Source organism: Symphalangus syndactylus, chromosome 21 (genome assembly GCF_028878055.3).
Source record: "Symphalangus syndactylus isolate Jambi chromosome 21, NHGRI_mSymSyn1-v2.1_pri, whole genome shotgun sequence".
Taxonomy (NCBI): domain Eukaryota; kingdom Metazoa; phylum Chordata; class Mammalia; order Primates; family Hylobatidae; genus Symphalangus; species Symphalangus syndactylus.
This window is the reverse complement of record NC_072443.2, coordinates 64,788,149-64,807,646: the sequence shown is the minus strand read 5'-3', so window position 1 is coordinate 64,807,646 and position 19,498 is coordinate 64,788,149.

The window sequence follows — 19,498 nt, the reverse complement described above, 5'->3', positions numbered from 1 at the left end:
TGTATTCCATCCACACTGGTAACATTTATTGAAAGACTACTACAATGCCAAGTACTGCTCTAATAACTTTACCTGCAGTAATTTGCTTAATCCTCACAACTACCATAGGAGGTAGGTAGTAGGATTATTTTTTTTCACAGGAAAGGAAATTAAAGCACAGGGAGGTTAAATAACTTGCCCAACATCATAAAGTCAGGAAATGGCAGAGCCCAGGCAACCTGGCCCCAGCCGGAGCACTGCCCCAGGCTGTTACAGGAACAAGTACAAACAACAGAGTATGTTTGAGCACATTCCAGGACTATCTTGGAAGGGAAAGCAACTTCTGAGGAAGATGCATCTTGCTCCAAAGATACCCCAGGGTCAAATTAGCCATTATCCCAAGAGAGTAACAAAATGCTTTCAGGTCTCATCTGCTAAACTTGGGCAAGATGAATACAAAACATTTGCAACCTAGAGACTTCATTTTGCAGTGCCATCACCAACAATCCAACACATTTGGTTTTAGCTAGACACTTACAAACAAGCAGAGCACATAGTCTTGAGGCTGAGCACACAGAGAAGCAACAGATGCCGCCCACGGAAGGCCACAGAACCTTGCACTCCAAGGCTGCAGGAGAGGAGGGATTGAGAATTCCTTGGAACCCAGAAGTGATGAACTTAGAACAACCCCTTGAACAATTCCATCTGAGTTTATATGGGTTTGGCCTTTGTCCCTGCTCTCCATGAAAAGCCATAGTACGGCAGGTAATGAAAACACAAAGCCTTTTCTAGAGCGAAGTTTTATTTACTGAAATTACCCCAACATCTTGGAGTCAGAAGACCAGATGTGTATTTTATGTGCTGTGGCTTTCTAGAGAGAAACACTTAGAATGGCCATCTGTATTAGTTTGCGAGGTCTGCCACTACCAAGTACCACAGACTGGGTGGCTTAAACAACAGAAATTTATTTTCTCACAATTCTGGAGGCTGGAAGTCAGAGAGATGGATGTGTCCACAGGGTTGGTTTCTTCTGAGGCCTCTGTCCTCAGCTTACAGATGGTGACCTTCTGGTTGTGTCCTCACAAGGTCTTCTCTCTGTCCCTGTGTCCTAATCAACTCTTCTTGTAGAGACACCAGTCTTACTGTATTAGTGCCTACCCTAATGACCTCATTTTAACTTGATTACCTTTGTAAAAACCCTATCTTCAAATACAGTCACATTCTGAGGTACTAGGGCTTAGGACTTCAGCATATGAGTTTGGGTGGGGCCCAGTTCAGCCCCTAACACTGTCCATTACAGGAACTGTAGTTTATAGGACAAAAAAAAAAGTTCCACAACCTCTTAGGTAATAGAACTAGTTCCAAATATTCTAGATGGGAGATTCTTCTTCAAAATTAGCAGTTATTTTTTAAAGCTAGTTTTGTTCAGTCAGCTAGCTGTTCTCTTCCATTTATGCAAGGAAAAGGGATATTAGTAGAAAGCCTAATGCCCTTTATGAGGGTGCCTTGTGGCCAATACCAAAGAAAAGTGGGCCACCAGCCTGCCATACTGAGCATACAGCCACCTTATATGCAACACTACCTCTTATTTCTATCTACATAGCACTTTACAGTTTCAATGATCACTTTCTATCTTCACACCACCCCATGAGGAAATCATAGACTAGTTAATATTCCTTGAACTGATTGGGAAGCTAGGGCTCAGAGAAAGTGACACATCACTTGTTTAGTAAATGGCAAATCAGAAAATGGCTCTGTCACCTAGGCTGGAGGGCAGCGGCATGATCTCAGCTCACTGCAACCTCTACCTCCCAGGCTCAAGGGATCCTCCCACCTCAGCCTCCAGAGTACCTGGGACTACAGGTGCGTGCCACCATACCAGCTAATTTTTTTTGTATTTTTTGTAGAGTAGAAGTCTCACTATGTTGCCCAGCCTGGTCTCAAGCTCCTGGACTCAAGCTATCTGCCCGCCTTGGCCTCCCAACGTGATGGGATTACAGGCGTGAATTATTGATTGAAAATTCTTTAGTAGTGGGGTTGATATCATCAACTCAAATATAATATATATTTAAAAGTTTGGCCCCAACTACGTAATCTTAAGTGTCATAGTCTATTTATCTCAGAAAATAAGTTCTACTGCATACCAACGAACCTCTCAAAAAAAATCAACGGCTAGACTACTTTAAAAAGAAGTACAAGAAGAGCTGCAGAGGAAAGGGAGAATAATTTGCCCATGCAAGAATGACTTACTCTGCTGGATATGGAAAGCATATCATAAAATTAGGTACCATACAGTTAATATATGGTAGTAACACAAGAACAGCCAGAGATGAATGGGCTAGGATAGTTGATAATTTTTCTCCTACATTCATAATTGATGAATTCAACAGAATGTATAGAAAAGAATTATATCTTAGTATTCAGTATATAAAAACAATTAGTAGAAACAATAATTACTTAATATATGAAATTATGTTATTAATATCAAAAAACCAATTAAAACATCAAAAATACTACTTATAATTATTAAATGGCATATCTCGAGCAGAAACTTGTACAATTGTAACCAAGGGAAGCATTCAGGGAAATGGAATCTTGTTGATTAGCTGACTGTGCAATTAACTAACTTTTGGGTTTTGAATACATAAAATAATTTTTAAACAATAAATATGGAAAAGAATAAATATAATTCATCATTTAAAAATGTAACTATAACACAGACTCTTTATAGACAATTTGAAAATATAAAAACATATAAAGAATAATATTAAAATGGCCCTAAGTTTTATCTCCAACATATAGCCATTATTGACAGTGTAGTGTGGTTTTTAACTCAATGACTCATTCACATATGTAATTGTGGGTCCTATTTTGCTTTCACCTAAGGTTATATTTGCAATATTTTCCTATTTTCTAAGCTATTCTTTGAAAACACATTAATAGTTGCAAAGTAGTCAATCATTTATATATAAATTATAGGTTTGTCATTCAACATCAAACAATGAGCTTTCTGATTTTTGTTAAAAATAAATAGTACAAGCCTGGCATGGCAGCTCATGCCTGTAATCCCAGCACTTTGGGAGGCTGAGGTGGGCAGATCACCTGAGGTCAGGAGTTTGAAACCACCCTGGCTAACATGGCGAAACCCCGTCTGTACTAAAAATACAAAAATTAGCTGGGCATGGTGATGGATGCCTGTAATTCCAGCTACTTGGGAGGCTGAGGCAGGAGAATCGCTTGAACACAGGAGGCAGAGGTTGCAGTGAGCCGAGATCGTACCATTGCACTCCAGCCTGGGTGACAGAGTGAGACTCCATCTCAAATAAATAAATAATAAATAAATAAATAATATAGTAACCATTCCTAAACATTATTGTTTATATACATCTCTCTTGAATTTCTGGAAGTCAAATTATTGGGTCAAAGGTCATGAACGCTGGTAAGACCTTTGATTGATAGTTTATTCCCTTCAGGATGATCACACCAACCCATACCCCCTGTAAGAGTATAAAAGTTTATCTTATTTTTCTGACCATGCTTCTTGAATGTGCTAACACTAAAAATTATCATTTTTAAAATGTTGCCAAATAATTTTCACCTTAATAGTTGAAAAATTGTATATTTTGTTGTTTGATATTTTTATTAGAAGTTTGAGTTTTGTATACATTTATAGGCCTTTTTTTTTTTTTTTACTTTTACTTTAAGTTCAGGGGTAGATGTGCAGGATGTGCAGGTTTGTTTCCTAGGTAAACTTGTGTTATGATATGGGGGTTTGTTATACAGATTATTTCATCACTCAGGTATTAAGTCCACTATCCATTAGTTATTTTTCATGATCCTCTCTCTCCTTCCTGCCTCCAACCTCTGAAAGACCCCCATGTGTGTTGTTCCCCTCTGTGTGTCCATGTGTTCTCATCATTAGGTCCCACTTATAAGTGAGAACATGCAGTATTTGGTTTTCTGTTCCTGTGTGAGTTTGCTAAGGATAATAGCCTCCAGCTCCATCTATGTCCCTGCGAAGGACATGATCTTGTTCTTTGCTATGGCTGCACAGTATTCCATGGTGTATATGTACTGTATTTTCTTTATCCAGTCTATCATTGATGGGCATTTAGGTTGAGTCCATGTCTTTGCTATCGTGAATAGTGCTGAAATTAACATACAGATGGATGTGTCTTTATAATAGAATGATTCATATTCCTTTGGGTATATACCTAGTAATGGGATTGCTGGGTGGAATGCTATTTCTTTGTTTAGGTCTTTGAGGGATCACCACACTGTCTTTCACAATGGTTGAACTAATTTATACTTCCAACAAAAGTGTATAAACATTCCTTTTTCTTCACAATCTCACCAGCATCTGTTATTTTTTGACTTGTTAATAATAGTCATTCTGACTAGTGTGAGATGGTACCTTACTGTGGTTTTGATTTGCATTTCTCTAATGATCAGGGATGTTGAGCATTTTTTCATAGGCTTTTTAGCTGCATGTGTGTCTTCTTTTGAGAAGTGTCTGTTCATGTCCTTTGCTCACTTTTCACTGGGTTTTTTTTTTTCTTGTAAATTTCTTTTTTTTTTTTTTTTTGAGACGGAGTCTCGCTCTGTCGCCCAGGCTGGAGTGCAGTGGCACAATCTCGGCTCACTGCAAGCTCCGCCTGCCGGGTTCACGCCATTCTCCTGCCTCAGCCTCTCCGAGTAGCTGGGACTACAGGTGCCCGCCACCACGCCCAGCTAATTTTTTTGTATTTTTAGTACAGACGGGGTTTCACCGTGGTCTCGATCTCCTGACCTCTTGATCCGCCTGCCTCGGCCTCCCAAAGTGCTGGGATTACAAGCGTGAGCCACCGTGCCCTAAGTTCCTTTTAGGTGGGGATATTAGACCTTTGTCAGATGCATAGTTTGCAGAAATTTTCTCCCATTTTGTAGGTTGTCTGTTTACTCTTTTGATAGTTTCTTTTGCTGTGCAGAAACTCTTTAGTTTAATTAGATCCCATTTGTCAATTTTTGCTTTGTTGCAATTGCTTTTGGCAGTTATCATCCCAACTATAGAATATCTATGGAAATCCCTACAATTTCCTGGATTTCACATATTATCTACATGGAGTTCCTTAAGTAAGCATATTAATTAGATATAAGGCAGCGAATGACATAAATCATACTTTTTGGGGCAAAGAGTAAGGTTTCTTTCTCCTAATTCACCTACCCATATGGTAGGGAACTTCTGTCCCTCCTCTTCCTATTCTTCCCTACTTTAGGGGGAATAAATAATCAGATTGGTCAGAACTGGAACATTTGTTGAGCCACATTTTCTAAAGGATGGAATAACTAAATTACAAATGCAACCCTAGTCCATCCGTTGCTTTGTTGTGGTTACATTCAACTGGTGATGATGTTTGGGGCAGGTCCTGCTCTTCCATTCAGCCAGGCAGGGAAACAAAGCTCCTTTGCAGATTCAGATACCTTCACACAGGTTGACCTCAAGATTGGGGCTTATGGAAGAAATAAAAGGTGTTTGGTGACCTCAAATCCAAGCTACATTCTCAAAAATTATTTACCAGACTCCAGCATTTGAGGATCACTGGATGCTTGCCCAGCCATGGGTAAAGCTGATGTGTTGTGTCAGTTTCTCACATCCACTGGTTAAGACCCTGGGAAGGAGGAGGGCTGAGTCTTGGCCCCCTCCCAGCTTCCAATGATGCTGTGTGTCAGCATTATAGACAAGAGCTTGCAAACTCCTAACTCTTCCTCTGATTCCGGCTGCCTCTTCAGACAGCCTCTCTATCCCAGTTTTCAAGACACGTCTGTGTGTGTGTGTGTGTATCTATGCATATATTTTAAAGTAATCCTGTTTTAACTAGCATAGCTGTTACTTTTATGTGTTATTATAAAACTGTGCTTCAGCTGTCAGCATGCTGTTCTCCCACCATATGTTTCCCCTGTGCTTTCCTGACACTGCCTTTCCCAGGGCCCAGAGATGGCAGAGGGAAGGTCTGGAACACACTGCAATTCTGAATAGCTTTGTCTTCTCGCGTATTGCTCTTAAAACCTTCCTTTGCTGAGTCAGGAAGATGCTCCTGTATCTCAACCTGTTTGTGCTTTGGGGCATGAAGCCTAGCTCCTGTAACTCGTCTCATAACCCAATGCTGAAAATGCTGTTGCTGCCATTGTATTGTAACAGAAGGGAAAAGAGAGAGTGGGTTGGGATTTTATATCTTCTATGTGGGAAAACCATCATGTTCCTTTGGGTTTTTAAAAGCCCTTGCATTTGTACAGTACTTTATGGTTCATGAGGTGTTTTTGTATTTATTATCTTCATTGATGCTGACAACACTAAATGCTTGCCCAATACTTATCTTCTATTTACCAATAAAATGGTGAAGATCAGACATTCAGCAGGCATCATTTGAGCGCTTACTGTGTGCTGGGCACTAAGAATTTGAGGATGAGCATATTGTTATTATTTATTTATCTTTGTGTATTTATTATTTAGTTACATTTTACAGATGAGGAAATAGACTGAGAGAAATTAAATGAATTATCTTCAGTCATCCAGATAGTAAATAGTGGAGTAAAATCCTCAAACTTAGTTTTTTTTCATTTCAGCTTTAGTATAGTTCTTTTATAAACCATTCTTACTTGTCCCTCAGTTAGCTTCCTCTAACTTACCACTTCTCACTTGAAAGACCTTTTTTTTTGTGATTTAGCTCAAAGGCTAATAGAATAAGCAATTATGTAGAGTATCTGATAGGCCCCATGTATTAATTATTAATGATAGCTAATATCAGAAATGAGAATGAATGTCTTTAAAAAAATTATAGATTTAGAGAATTCAGACTAAAGGATTATGAAGAACAGAAAGGTAGCCCTGAAGGAGAATAGAAGGGTATTCGAATTGTCTTTTGTGCATTTTCCACACTGATGGGTGGATTGCTCTTAGTGCCTTTGTCGTGAAATCTTTGCCCATGCCTATGTCCTGAATGGTATTGCCTAGGTTGTCTTCCAGAGATTTTATAGTTTTAGGTTTTACATTTAAGTTTTTAATCCATCTTGAGTTAGTTTTTGTATATGGTGTAAGGAAGGGGTCGAGTTTCAATTCTCTGCATATGGCTAGCCAGTTATCCCAGCACCATTTATTGAGTAGGGAATCCTTTTATAGGAAAGCTGAATATTGTAAATACTTTTAAGAATAGGAAGAATAGAAAGAGAAGGGACAGAAGTTCCCTACCAGACAAGTAGATGAATTAGGAGATAGAAACATTACTCTTTTCTCCAAATAGTATGGTTTGTGTCATTAGCTGCCTTACGTCTAATTAACATATGTACCAAAGGAACTCCATGTAGATAATATGTGAAATCCAGAAGACTGTAACAGTGACGTCCACAGATATTCTGTTCAGGACGATAATACGAGCAGCTGACCTAGGCTTGTATATTGATACAACCATAAATAACCAGGTTCACAATGTAAGACATATAGTCATTTGCCAAGGAATAAATTATCAATATGATATGAGAAATACCTGATTAGAGAAAAGTCATGTTAATATAATGACCGAAGTCATAAGACCTTTCTAATTTAGATGTCACTGATTTGCATTTATCATAATTTAAATTGGACCAAGATAGGGTTTTCCAAGCCGAAAGGTAATGCTTGGAGAAGATACTTCCCCATCATCAAGAGGTTCAAATCATAAAAAGCCCACTTTGAAGAAGTTTTAGGCACTTGAGGAGTACTGATTTCTATAAGGCAAGACATAGAGCTTAAGAGGAATTTATAATTTTTCCTGAAATTTCCTCATTTTATAGATGAAAACGCTGAGGCCTTGGGAGACAAAGAGACCCCAAAGCCACACAGCAGCAAAACCCACACCAGATGATCCCATCACAAATGAGCACTTTTTCTACTCAATGCTACCCTCTCTCTCTTGCTTTGGTAATGACAAATTGCTCTTGCCTAGTAAAGAAATCTTAGGCTTGCATTTGGCCACACTCGACTGCCTCATATTTAGCTGGAGACTTTTGCTATAAAGCTATATTTCTTGTTAAATACTCCACAACTCAGAATTTCTGTAAAGCAGGATGGTCTTGCTGTAAGTACATCTGCATTAAGTTAGCTGTTATCCTTTTGTCTTACCATGTTATATTGTATTCTGGGGTTTCTTTTTGTTTCATTTTGTTTTGTTTTGCTACAGCACAGTGCTTAATGAATGGAGATTTTAAAGATGATGGATGTTACTGCTACTTGTTTGTAAAACACTGAATAGCTCTGGATAAAACTCCCTATTTGCTTAGGTGTTTCTGTGTAAATCTCAGAAGGGACACATGGACTTTCCATATAATTGATATGGTCAATGATCTCCATTATCCCCCATGCCACAGAGAAACTCGAGAGATAAGGAATATAGAGAAGAAGCAAGAAGATGACACAGAATTTCATGCTGGTGTAACCACTGGGTGGGTTCCTCCTGTCCACCTCCCAAATTGAGCTGACTTATCAAGACAGAGGAATTGCAGTGGAGAAAGAGTTTAATACCCACAGAGCCAGCTAAAGGGGAGACTAGAGTTTTATGATTACTCGGACCAGCCTTCCTGAGTATGTGGAGGCTAGGAGTTTTCAGATAGTTTGGCAGGTGGGGGGCTAGGAAATGGGAAACGCCAATTAATTAGGTCAGGGATGAAATCATAGGGGGTTGGAGCAGGTTCTTCTTGCTGTCTTCTGTTCCTGGGTGGGATTGCAGAACTAGTTGAGCCAGATTGCCAGTCTGGGTGGCAGCAGCTGGTCTATCATAATGCAAGGTCTGAAAAATGTCTTGGACACTGATCTTAGGTTTTACAACAGCAATGTTATCTGCAGGATTAATTGGTGAGGTTAGGAATCTTATGGCCTCTGGCTGCATGACTCCTAACCACAGTTTCTAATTTTGTGGCTAATTTGTTAGTTTTACAAAGGTGGTCTGCTCCCCAGCAAGGAGGTAGTTTGTTTTGGGGAGGGGCTGTTATAATCTTTGTTTCAAAGTTAAACTACAAACTAAATTCCTTCCAGAGTTACTTTGGCTAACACACAGGAATGAACAAGGGTAGCTTAAAGGTTAAAAACAAGATGCAGTCAGTTAGGTCAGATTTCTTTCACTGTCATAATTTTTGGAAAAGCAGTTTCAGTGGGAAAGGCATGTAAAATGGATTTGGGTCAAGTTCTACTGTCTGCTTATCACTAATCAATTCTTGGAAGCAGGAATTCCTAAGGATGGTGAAACATTGACCTTCCATGAAACTAACGGGCCACCTTGAAGTCTTATCCGTGCCAGTCCTATTATGTTGGGCTCCTCGTTCTCCAAGCACACTTTTGATTCTTTCCTTTAGCTATGCCTGGAAATATCTCCAGTGGAAATAATTCTGTTTACTCTCACAGCTCAGAAGTACTTCCTACACTATTTATCCAAATCCTACCTTTCACTACCTAGCTAGAGGAAACCTTAGTTTGAATGCCAGCTGCAGGATTTACTGGACGTGAGACCAAGGGTAAGTCAGGCAAATCATTGAATTTCTCTGACTCTCATTTCCTGAGCTATAAAATGAGATAATAATAGTAGCTACTTTATAGGTAGTCACTATACAACTTGTGTGTGCATCACAAAAATACAGCATTAGTTCATCAATGACAAGTGATGTTTTATGTTATTCATATTGTTTTCTTTCCATTAGAGACACTTCAGTACTTCAGTGAGGACAGCTCACCCCATGTGAGGAAACCTGAGTGAACTGGCACTATAATTTCCAAATCATTCCAGTGATGGCTTAAAATCCGTGGTGAATTAGTGACTAAGGAAGCTGCCCTGTCCAGCTCTGAGAACAAGGCTGTATTCATTTCCCTGCACCGCTGAAATGAAGCACCAAAAACTGGGTGGCTGAAACTACAGAAATATGTTGTCTTGCAGTTCTGGAGGGTGGAAATCTGAAATCACATGTCAGGGGGGCCAAGCTCTCTCTCTCTCTCTCTCTCTCTGAAGACTCTAGGAAAGAATCCTTCCTTGCAGCTGCCGTTAAGTTGCTGCAAAAGTAATTGTGGTTTTTGCCATTGAAAGTAATGGCAAAAATTGCGATTACACTAAGGGAGGAGACCATCCCTCATATTGTCTTATGCCCAATTTCTGCCTCCAAAGAAAGAAGAAGTAAAAACTAAAAGGCAGAAATGAAATCCACAGGCAGACAGCCCAGTGCTGCACCCTGGGCCTGGTTAAAGATCAACCCCTGACCTAACTGGTTATGTTATCTATAGATTCCAGACATTGTATGGAAAAGCATCACGAAAATCCCTGTCCTGTTCTGTTCCATTCTGGTTACTGGTGCATGCAGCCCCCAGTCATGTACCCACTGCTTGCTCAATTGATCACGACCCTCTCACGCGGACCCCCTTAGAGTTCTAAGCCTTTAAAAGGGGCAGGAATTGCTCACTCGTGAGCTCGGTTGTTGGAGATGTGAGTCTTGCCAAAGCTCCCGGCCGAATAAAGCCCTTCCTTCTTTAACTCAGCGTCTGAGGGGTTTTGTCTGCAGCTTGTCCTGCTACAACACTAACCAAACATCTTCTGGTATTTGCTGGCAGTCCTTGGAACTCCTTGGCTTGTAGATGCCTCTTCCAGTCACATGGTATCTTCTGCCTGTGTCCTCATGACATCATGACATCTTTCCTCTGCACATGTCTGTTTCTGTGTCCAAATTTCCCCCTTGTATGACATCAGTCATACAAGATTAGAGTCCATTCTGATGATCTCATTTTAATTTGATTATTTCTATAAGACTGTATATCCAAATAAAGTCACATACAAAGTTACTAGGGGTTAGGACTTGCACATATCTTTTTGGGGACACACAATTCAACCCTTCATATGAAACTAACACATGGTAAGTTAACCATTAAAATAAGCTCTTGTTATTATATTACTGTCTGCATTATATTATATTTATTATATTACTGTCAGCTTTGCTCAACATAACGGTATATTTTCTCCATATTTGTTTTTTCTCCTCAACTGACTGTAGTAAATCCACGAACCACAGAAGTCGTGTGCTATTTATTTACTTTTAGTATATTAATCCGCTGAGGCTACCATAGCAGAATACTATAGACTAGGTGGGTTAAATAACAGAAATGTATTTTCTCCAGGTTTGAACACTGGAAATTGAAGCTCAAGGCACTGGCAGCATTGGTTTCTGGTGAGGCTTCTCATCCTGGCTTGCAGATATCCTCTTTTCTGCAGGGTCCGCATCCAGCCTTCCCTCTGTGCATAGGCATCCTGGCATCTTCCTCTTCTTCTAAGGACACTAGTTTTATTAGATTAGGAAGCCACTCTTATAATATCCTTTAACCCTAATTACCTCCTTAAAGGCCCTATCTCCAAATACAGTCACATTGAGATCCGCCAATGAATTTTAGGGGGACACAATTCAGTTCATAACAATGATATTCTTTCCTAAGAATAGGTCTGGCCCTGTGGTGGCAATTAACAAGTTCTATTTAGCAAAACGTTCACATATTTACTGGAAGAAACGTTCCTGAATATCTGTGTGTGGGGAAGGGAAGGATGGAAGGGTGTTCCTCATAAATTCTCTGGCTGAAATTTTTTTTCATGTATACCACTAGTCTGAAGCACAAATATGTGAATTTCTAGATAAAGCAACCCCACAGATAATCCAAATATTTGTTACAAGTCAGGTATTCTGTTGAATTCAGAGGAGAATCCCAAAACAAAAATTATGTTTTCAGCTCCTCCCAAAGTCTTCACTTTGCTGATAGAGAGCAATCTGTGAGCTAAAGGCAAACCATAGTATCTTCTCTTAATCTTCCAGGATAATGCAGATAAAGCTGCCACAGGTCTCTCTCCCAAATCATGAGTAGTAGGCTCAGAAATCCCTTTTTCCAGGACTCTGTAATGACTGACCTCTGGGACACTGTGTCTCCTTATGTTTCAAAAGGTTCAGGATTGGCCACAGCACAGTCAAAAAACAGATACCATAAAATCCACCTGTACTCTGCATCTAGCTCACCTGGGGCCCTTGTAAGGCTACATGATCTCCTCTCCCAGGTATCCCAAGCCCAGGAGTGTCTGTGCAACTTATGAGGAGGTGAAAGCCACTCACCTTCTTATATCTACCAGACACCCTCTCACTTACCTTGAGGGATAATTTCCAGAAGTTTTGCTGGCATGAATGTTCCATGAGTGGGGCCTGGGCAGTTTAACTGTCAGGGCCATCATCTTAATTGACCCTGTCTGGGGAGACTGAGGAAGTGGAAACCAGCACAGGCTTGTCAGAAGCCTGAAATCTTTTTGCAGAACCTCATGCTGCTCTGATATTCCTTTATTCTATGACCACCTTATTGGCATTTACATATTTAGTTTGAAGTGGGTTATTAGATCTCTTGTAAGTGACCCTGTAACTATTCTCATGTTATTATATTCATCCATTCATTCATTTATTAGCAAATCATTTATTAAGGGTAACTACTGTGAGCTAAACTCCATACCAGGCAATGGGATATGAGGATGAACCAAAGAGATGAGTCCTTGTCTTCAAGGAGGATATTAAGTTTTAGAAGTCTGCCTCCAACTAGAATTGAAGGCGAAGAAAAGGTCTCTGGAGTATTTTGTACTCCCCAACAATGATGATGGCCGGGTTGTGCTCACAGCAGGTGCTCAATAAATAACTGGTGAGTCACATACCAGATGTACAGAGTCAGCTTTGTTGCCTGGGTAGCTACTGATTTATGGCTCCATATGGTCACCCTTTCTAACCTTCTTATTGCCTTCTATACCAAGGCTACACTCTTCTTCCTTTTGTATGTATCCCTCTCTTCCTGACAGCACAAAACATGCTCCCATTTCCCTGATCTCTTCTCATATCCTGACCAGACCAGCCCAAGCAGAACAGAAAAATTGGAGGACTGGGGGTAATTTGTTCCTCGGCCCACACGGGCTATCAGACAGACTGGCTGGGCTGTTTCTCCAAATGAAATACAAAGTTAAAACCATTCCTAATCATATTAACCACTGTCAGGAATAAGCTCGTTAGTTACAAAGCATGATAATGCAGAGAAAATTCTAATTAAGAGAAATGAGAGAATCTAACACATATCATCAGTCATTATGCTGTCATCCTTTTCCAATATAACAAGATGTGGTTTGTGCCAAGTGTCTGGCTATCGCTTTTGAAGGAGAACTATTTATAATTAGAATTGTGTTGAATATTTAAAAGTTGCAAAATTACCATGTCTCTAGGGGAAAATGTCTGTGGAACCATGCAACAACAAATCCAGAAAGATTTAGGATGCATTTAAGAGCCTCCAAGTTTGCATTAAACAAGGAAAATGGGCCATAGCAATGAAAAGCAATATGCATTTTATAAAGCCATCCTGCTAATTAATTGTCATCTCACAAATGCTGCTAAGCCTTTTGAGTGATGATGAATGTCACCGTTCACAATTATTCAGTAAATCAAAATATGAAGCTTTGTTACCTTATTTTTGCAGGCTTTATGGAGGACTTAATAGTTCCTCCCATGTCCAGTGACCGTTTATCTAGACCACTCGCTACCCACAACGTCAGAGAAAAACTACCAGAAATAAAACTCTGAGTACCTAAAATAGCTAACACAAAGCCCATGTACCTTTATTCACTGGGTAGACCTCAGAACCTCACTGAGACACTTTAAAATAAAACAACTTGCCATTATAGAATATTTCAAACTATAGAAAAATAGAGAGTATGGTATAATGACTCCCTCTTTACCACTTAGATTATTTTGAAGCATGTGTAAGATATAAAACTTCAAGTGTAAATATTTCACTTGAAAGATGTAAGCTCCAAAAAGACTCCTATAAAAATGACCATCACTGTACCTAAAACAATTAACAATAATGTGGCTTTCTTTCCTTCAACAGACTCACAACAGTAGATTAGGCGGGGCAGGGAGGAAGAGCATGTAGCCACCGACTAACTGAATAATTTTAGGGAACTCATTTAATTTCCCTAAGCTTCAGTTACCTCAAAAATAAATGTAATTATTATAATGGTTAAATTAAAGATGATGTAATGTAGATGCAGAATCCTACACAGTGCCTGGCATACACAAAGTATGTAATATAAGCTATTATCACTAAAATGGTTAAAATAAAAATGTCATCAGCACCGTAAAAAGTAAATTACAGCTCTCTGGAAATTTACTTAGATGAATTATCGATGACCACCATGTTTCTTAATCAATAATGGAAACTTTTCGGACTCATGTTCTGTAACTTCTCATTTGCCTTTGATACTACTAGGGAGCACACACTCCTTCTGAAAGTATTCTCCTCTCCTCTCTTGGCTTCTGTGATAACAACAAAACTGTGGTTGCTCCTTCTTAATCTCCAATGAGGGCACCTCCTCTCAACATGACCATTCAAAGCTAGAATTCTTCGAAGTTCAGCCCCAGTCCTAATTCTATATTGCTTTTCTATTCACTCTACAGTCTCAGCAGATTTTTAGCAACTCCCATGGTTACAAATCTGATTTAAGCACTAGCAACTTTCAAATGTATATCTCTGACCCAGATCTCACTTCTCAGCTCTAGATATTTATAACCAACTCCTTAACAGTCATCTTCATCTGAGTGCCCCACAACATTTCATGTACATGTCCAAAACTGAATTCCTACATACTCTTTTAGAATCTATTGCAGCAAATTATTGTTTCTCATGCTTCTATAGATTATCTGGATAGTTCTTCTGCTCACATAGTGCAGCTAGGGTGCTGAGAAGGCTGGAAGGCCCAAGATTCACATAGCTGACAGTCTATGCTGGCATCCAGCTCGAGGTCAGCTGGGATTATCAGCCACGGGTTCTGCTTCTCCTTCATGTTAGCATGTCCATGTAGCCACTTGAGATTCCTCAAAGATGGCAACTGGATTCCAAGGAGGAACATTTCAAGAAACAAAGGCAGAAGTTGCAATTCTCGTAAACATCAGGCTCAGAAGCTATAAAGCATCACTTCCACTATATCCTACTAGACAAAGGAGATCACAGGATCAGCCCAGATTCAAGGGGAAGGGAAATAAGTTCTGCCTCTTAGTGGGAGAGTGGTAAAGTCACAGTGTAAAAAAAAGCAGGTGAGGTGGGAGATACCATTGCAGCCATTTTTGGAAACAAAATGTACTATATTCTCCCTAATCGTGTTCCTTTTCCAGAGTTCCCCTTCTCATAAATTATATCATTAACTACCCAGTTGCTCCCACCATGATTATCCTCAACTTCTCCGTTTCCCTCATCCTCCGTGTCTCTTCACTCACTGAATGTTACCGTTTTTACTTTCAATATCTCTTATGAGTCTATCTCCTCCTCTCCATATCCATGGTCACACCCTAGTTCAAACCCTAGCTCAAGCCATTGCCATCCCCTGTCTGGATTCCTGTCAGGTGTCCCCATATTCACTTTGCCTGTCTTTAATCCATTCTTCACAGAGCAGAAGGAACTATCAGTTCTATAGTTAAAACCCATCAGTATTTTTTCATTGCTATTTTAATAAAGTTTAGATTTTTAACCTGGCATGTCCTCTGTCCATGTCTGCAGCTTTATTCTCTTTTTTACCACTCTCCCCTGCACCCTTCCCTCCCCACCCCACACACACACAATCGTCTTCTTATGGTGGCCTTCTCTTATTCCTCCAATGAATCACACTCTTTCCTACATCAGGGCTTTTATCCATGCTGTTCCCTCTGTCTGAAATTCCCTACCTCCTATTCTCAACTCAGCTAATCCCTACGTCTCTTTCACATCACAGGGGAAACACCACTTCCTCAGGGAAGCCTTTCCTAACCTCTAAGGTGAGGATAAGTTCCTCTATATATGCTGTTGTGGTACGGAGTGCTATCAATTTGTAGCACTTATCATATAAGCAATTAAAGAGTTATTCATTTAATTACAGTCATTCTTGCTATTCACAGTCCTTAGGTTCTACAAAGTCACTGTAAACACTAAATTAGCAAATACAAGATTGGGTTCCTGCAAGCCTCTGGTTAGAAGATTTTCATCAACTGTTCAATCCATGACTTTGTCTGATGTGTGTGTCTGTTTAAAGACACATTATCTAATATATATTGCTGTTTCATTAGCATCAAACTCATGTGGCCAACAGCTCTGTAACTCACGATTTAATGAATCTTATCTAACACACATATTTTCTCCATAAAGCACATCACAGCCTTCTTGTGCTTAGAAATACTAGACAGCCCTTTAGCACTACATTTGGGGGTCCTTTAAAACAGCAAAATCACCACAATTTTGCATTTTGTACACAAAAACACACACAAAAAAACATGGTGCTAAATCTACCACAATAAGGATACTTCTTTACATTCCGAGAGGTGAAACAAGAAGGTAGGGCATCACCTTGTTCAACCTCAGCTTGCAACATGTGGGCTGGACAACTTGAATTCTGTGTTGTTCTGTGCACATCCATGACTGACTATGAAAGTGCTGTATTGATTTTAGGCTTACAAACAAATTTTGGTGAGTAAATAAATTTGCAAATACAGAATCCACATAAAATGAGGGATTGACTCTCCTTATTTAATGAATGTTTCCCTTGCCAGAGTATAAGCTTCACGAGAACGGGAGTTCAGTCTGTTTCGTTTGCTGTTTCCCACAATGCCCCGCACAGAGTATGTATTTGTCCAGTGAATACACTTATACACTTTTATTCTTCCTCTGAGGATACAAAACTTAATTCTCAACCCCAATTTTCATATAAGTTATAAGGAAACAATAGAATGTACTCAGCAAGAATAGATGGAATAGAAAGGCCAAAGTGAGATGAACTCTTATTAAAACTGTGTTAGGCAGCCGGGCGTGGCATGGTGGCCCAAGCCTGTAATCCCAGCACTTTGGGAGGCCAAGGAGGGTGCATTACTTGAGGTCAGGAGTTTGAGTCCAGCCTGGCCAATATGGTGAAACCCCATATCTACTAAAATTACAAAAATTAGCCAGGCGTGGTGGTGCATGCCTGTAATTCCAGCTACTCGGGAGGCTGAGGCAGGAGAATTGCTTGAACCTGGGAGGTAGAGGTTGCAGTAAACCAAGACCATGCCATTGCACTCCAGCCTGGGTGACAAAGTGAGACTCTGTCTCAAAATAAACAAACAAACAAAAAACTGTGGTAGGCTTGGATGTAAGACAAATAAGGACTACTATAACTGCGTTGATGAGGAGGAGAAGTTTGGTCTGGGAGAAAATCAAGAGATAAGGGAAATTGACTAGATGTAAAATTGATGGTTGGTGCAGTAATTAACAATCCAAAGTTCAGGTCCAAAAGCATAGAATCTATTTTGGAATTGTGCATAAGGCATAGTGGTCTCCACAGAAGGTTAAGTGAGTGAATGAGTAAACAATTGGATGGGTAGATGGATGAATGGCTAAGGAAAACAGAAAACCGAGGTGATCAAATTTAAGCAGGATGATACAATGTCATAGGTCTAAGTGATGAGAAATTCTTCAGGTCTAGTGTGTGGTGGAAGAATAGCTGTGGGTGACAAACACATTCACAGGAGAACTACAGACAGTGGTCTTGAGTTATTTATGTATGATTCAGCTCCCAGGAGAAAGAGCTAGCTTGATTTAAGTAAGGTATCAGGGCCTCAACTGAGCAAATTGGATCCCACACACGTTGCATTTTCAGTAGGGAACTGAGTACCAATTAGGGAAGGAAATTAAGGCAAAGTCACAGCCATACATTTTAGGCCATCATGGTAAGGGCATGCCTAGGCTTAGTGGACATGGGCCCCCACCCCAGGCAAAACAGATCCAAATCTGGAGCAATAAGTCTAATCCCAAAATTCATTCTACCCCCTTCGGCTAACATTATAACTGCCTACTTGAATAGGGATTGAATCACAAACTGGGTAAACTGAGCCTGCAGTGGGACTTATAGATCTTTGCAATTGAAAGGCACTGGTAAACAAGTACAGCTTGACTGTTTCTTGACTGTCTTAAAACATTCTAGAGTATTCATTAGACACACTGAAGGACTGACTTTGAAAGATTTAAATGATGGATTTATTTCAGCCAAGATTTATTGAACAGCTATTAGGTATAAAGAACAGGGTGGGTGTGGAATTGAGGAGTCATCAATGCAAGATGAATGTGACCTTCATCAAGTGTGTGAAATTTCAAAATGCAAGAAATAGCCAATTATGTTAATTTCCTAAGAGATTCCAAAAGGCTACAAAAGCTGATGATTTTCTAATTAGCATCCACAGGACTATCGCATATAAAATCAGTTTAAGATATACAAATGGTCCTTGAGAAGCAGAAAACGAATGGGAAAAAATGCTTTGGATGAGAGCTCAATCAAAACAAAAGAAACTTCCAGATACTAAAGTGATTCCATTTCCATGCATATGCACAATGTAATCTATACATGTTCCTATCTAGATGACTTAGGTAAGCATACGTAATTGCAGGATTTACCACCATAAGCACTGATAGTCCCAAAAAGCGACAATTGAAAAATCCAGGCTGAAAAGCTAAATCTGATTTTTCTCACTCTTAACTCAGTCTGGAACTCTAACCTCACACATGCTGATTTTCCTCCCCAAAATAGCACTGCTAAAGAGAAAACTGAGATCACAGAAAAGCCTCATGGGTTATGTTCAGTATAATCAGCTGAATTCCTTAAGGAGTCCTTCTGTTTCTTCATTAAAACAATACTATTTACTTGGAATCTTTTGGTCTTTCAAACAGGTTGTGGTTTGAAAATAAACCTGAAGCATAGTGTTTTAGGACAAGGGAAAGGGGAATAATGGTTCGCATTAGGGTGTTTAGACTCATGCAAAACTTAAACAAAACATATGATGTCAGATTTGCAGTTCTGAGTCTGTCTCCCAGTATATGTGCTTGTATCACACATGCTCTGGCATACACAGGTACACATACACACACATACACACACCCCACATCTTGCACCCTCCCATACCCAGTCTAATCCCAGGCTATTACCTAATTCTGACACTTGGATGCCACCAGAAGTTGTCAAATGACCTCTGCGGCACTAAAAAATCTCCAGGGACAGTCAGTAAGCATCTTCTCCCCACCTCTTCTCATATAACAACACTAAGCTTCCTTCCTTCCAAGTTCTCATCTCTTATATTTCTATAGCTATCTTTAAGCCCATTTCTCCAGCTACTAATATTCAGTGTAAATCTAAATGTCTAACAGGACGACAAGCATTGCTAGGAATGTAAAATTCTAATCAAGGTCCTATAGCCTTCACATACTAAAGGACGTGCATTAGGCTGTTCTTGCGTTGATATAAAGAGAAATACCTGAGACTGGGTAGTTTGTAAGGAAAATAGGTTTAATTGGCTCACAGTTCTGCAGGCTTTACAGGAAGAGAGTGCTGGCATCTGCTCGGCTTCTCAAAAGGTCTCAGAAAGCTTACAGTCATGGTGGAAGGTGAAGGGGGAGCAGGCCCATCACATGGGGAAAGCAGGAGTA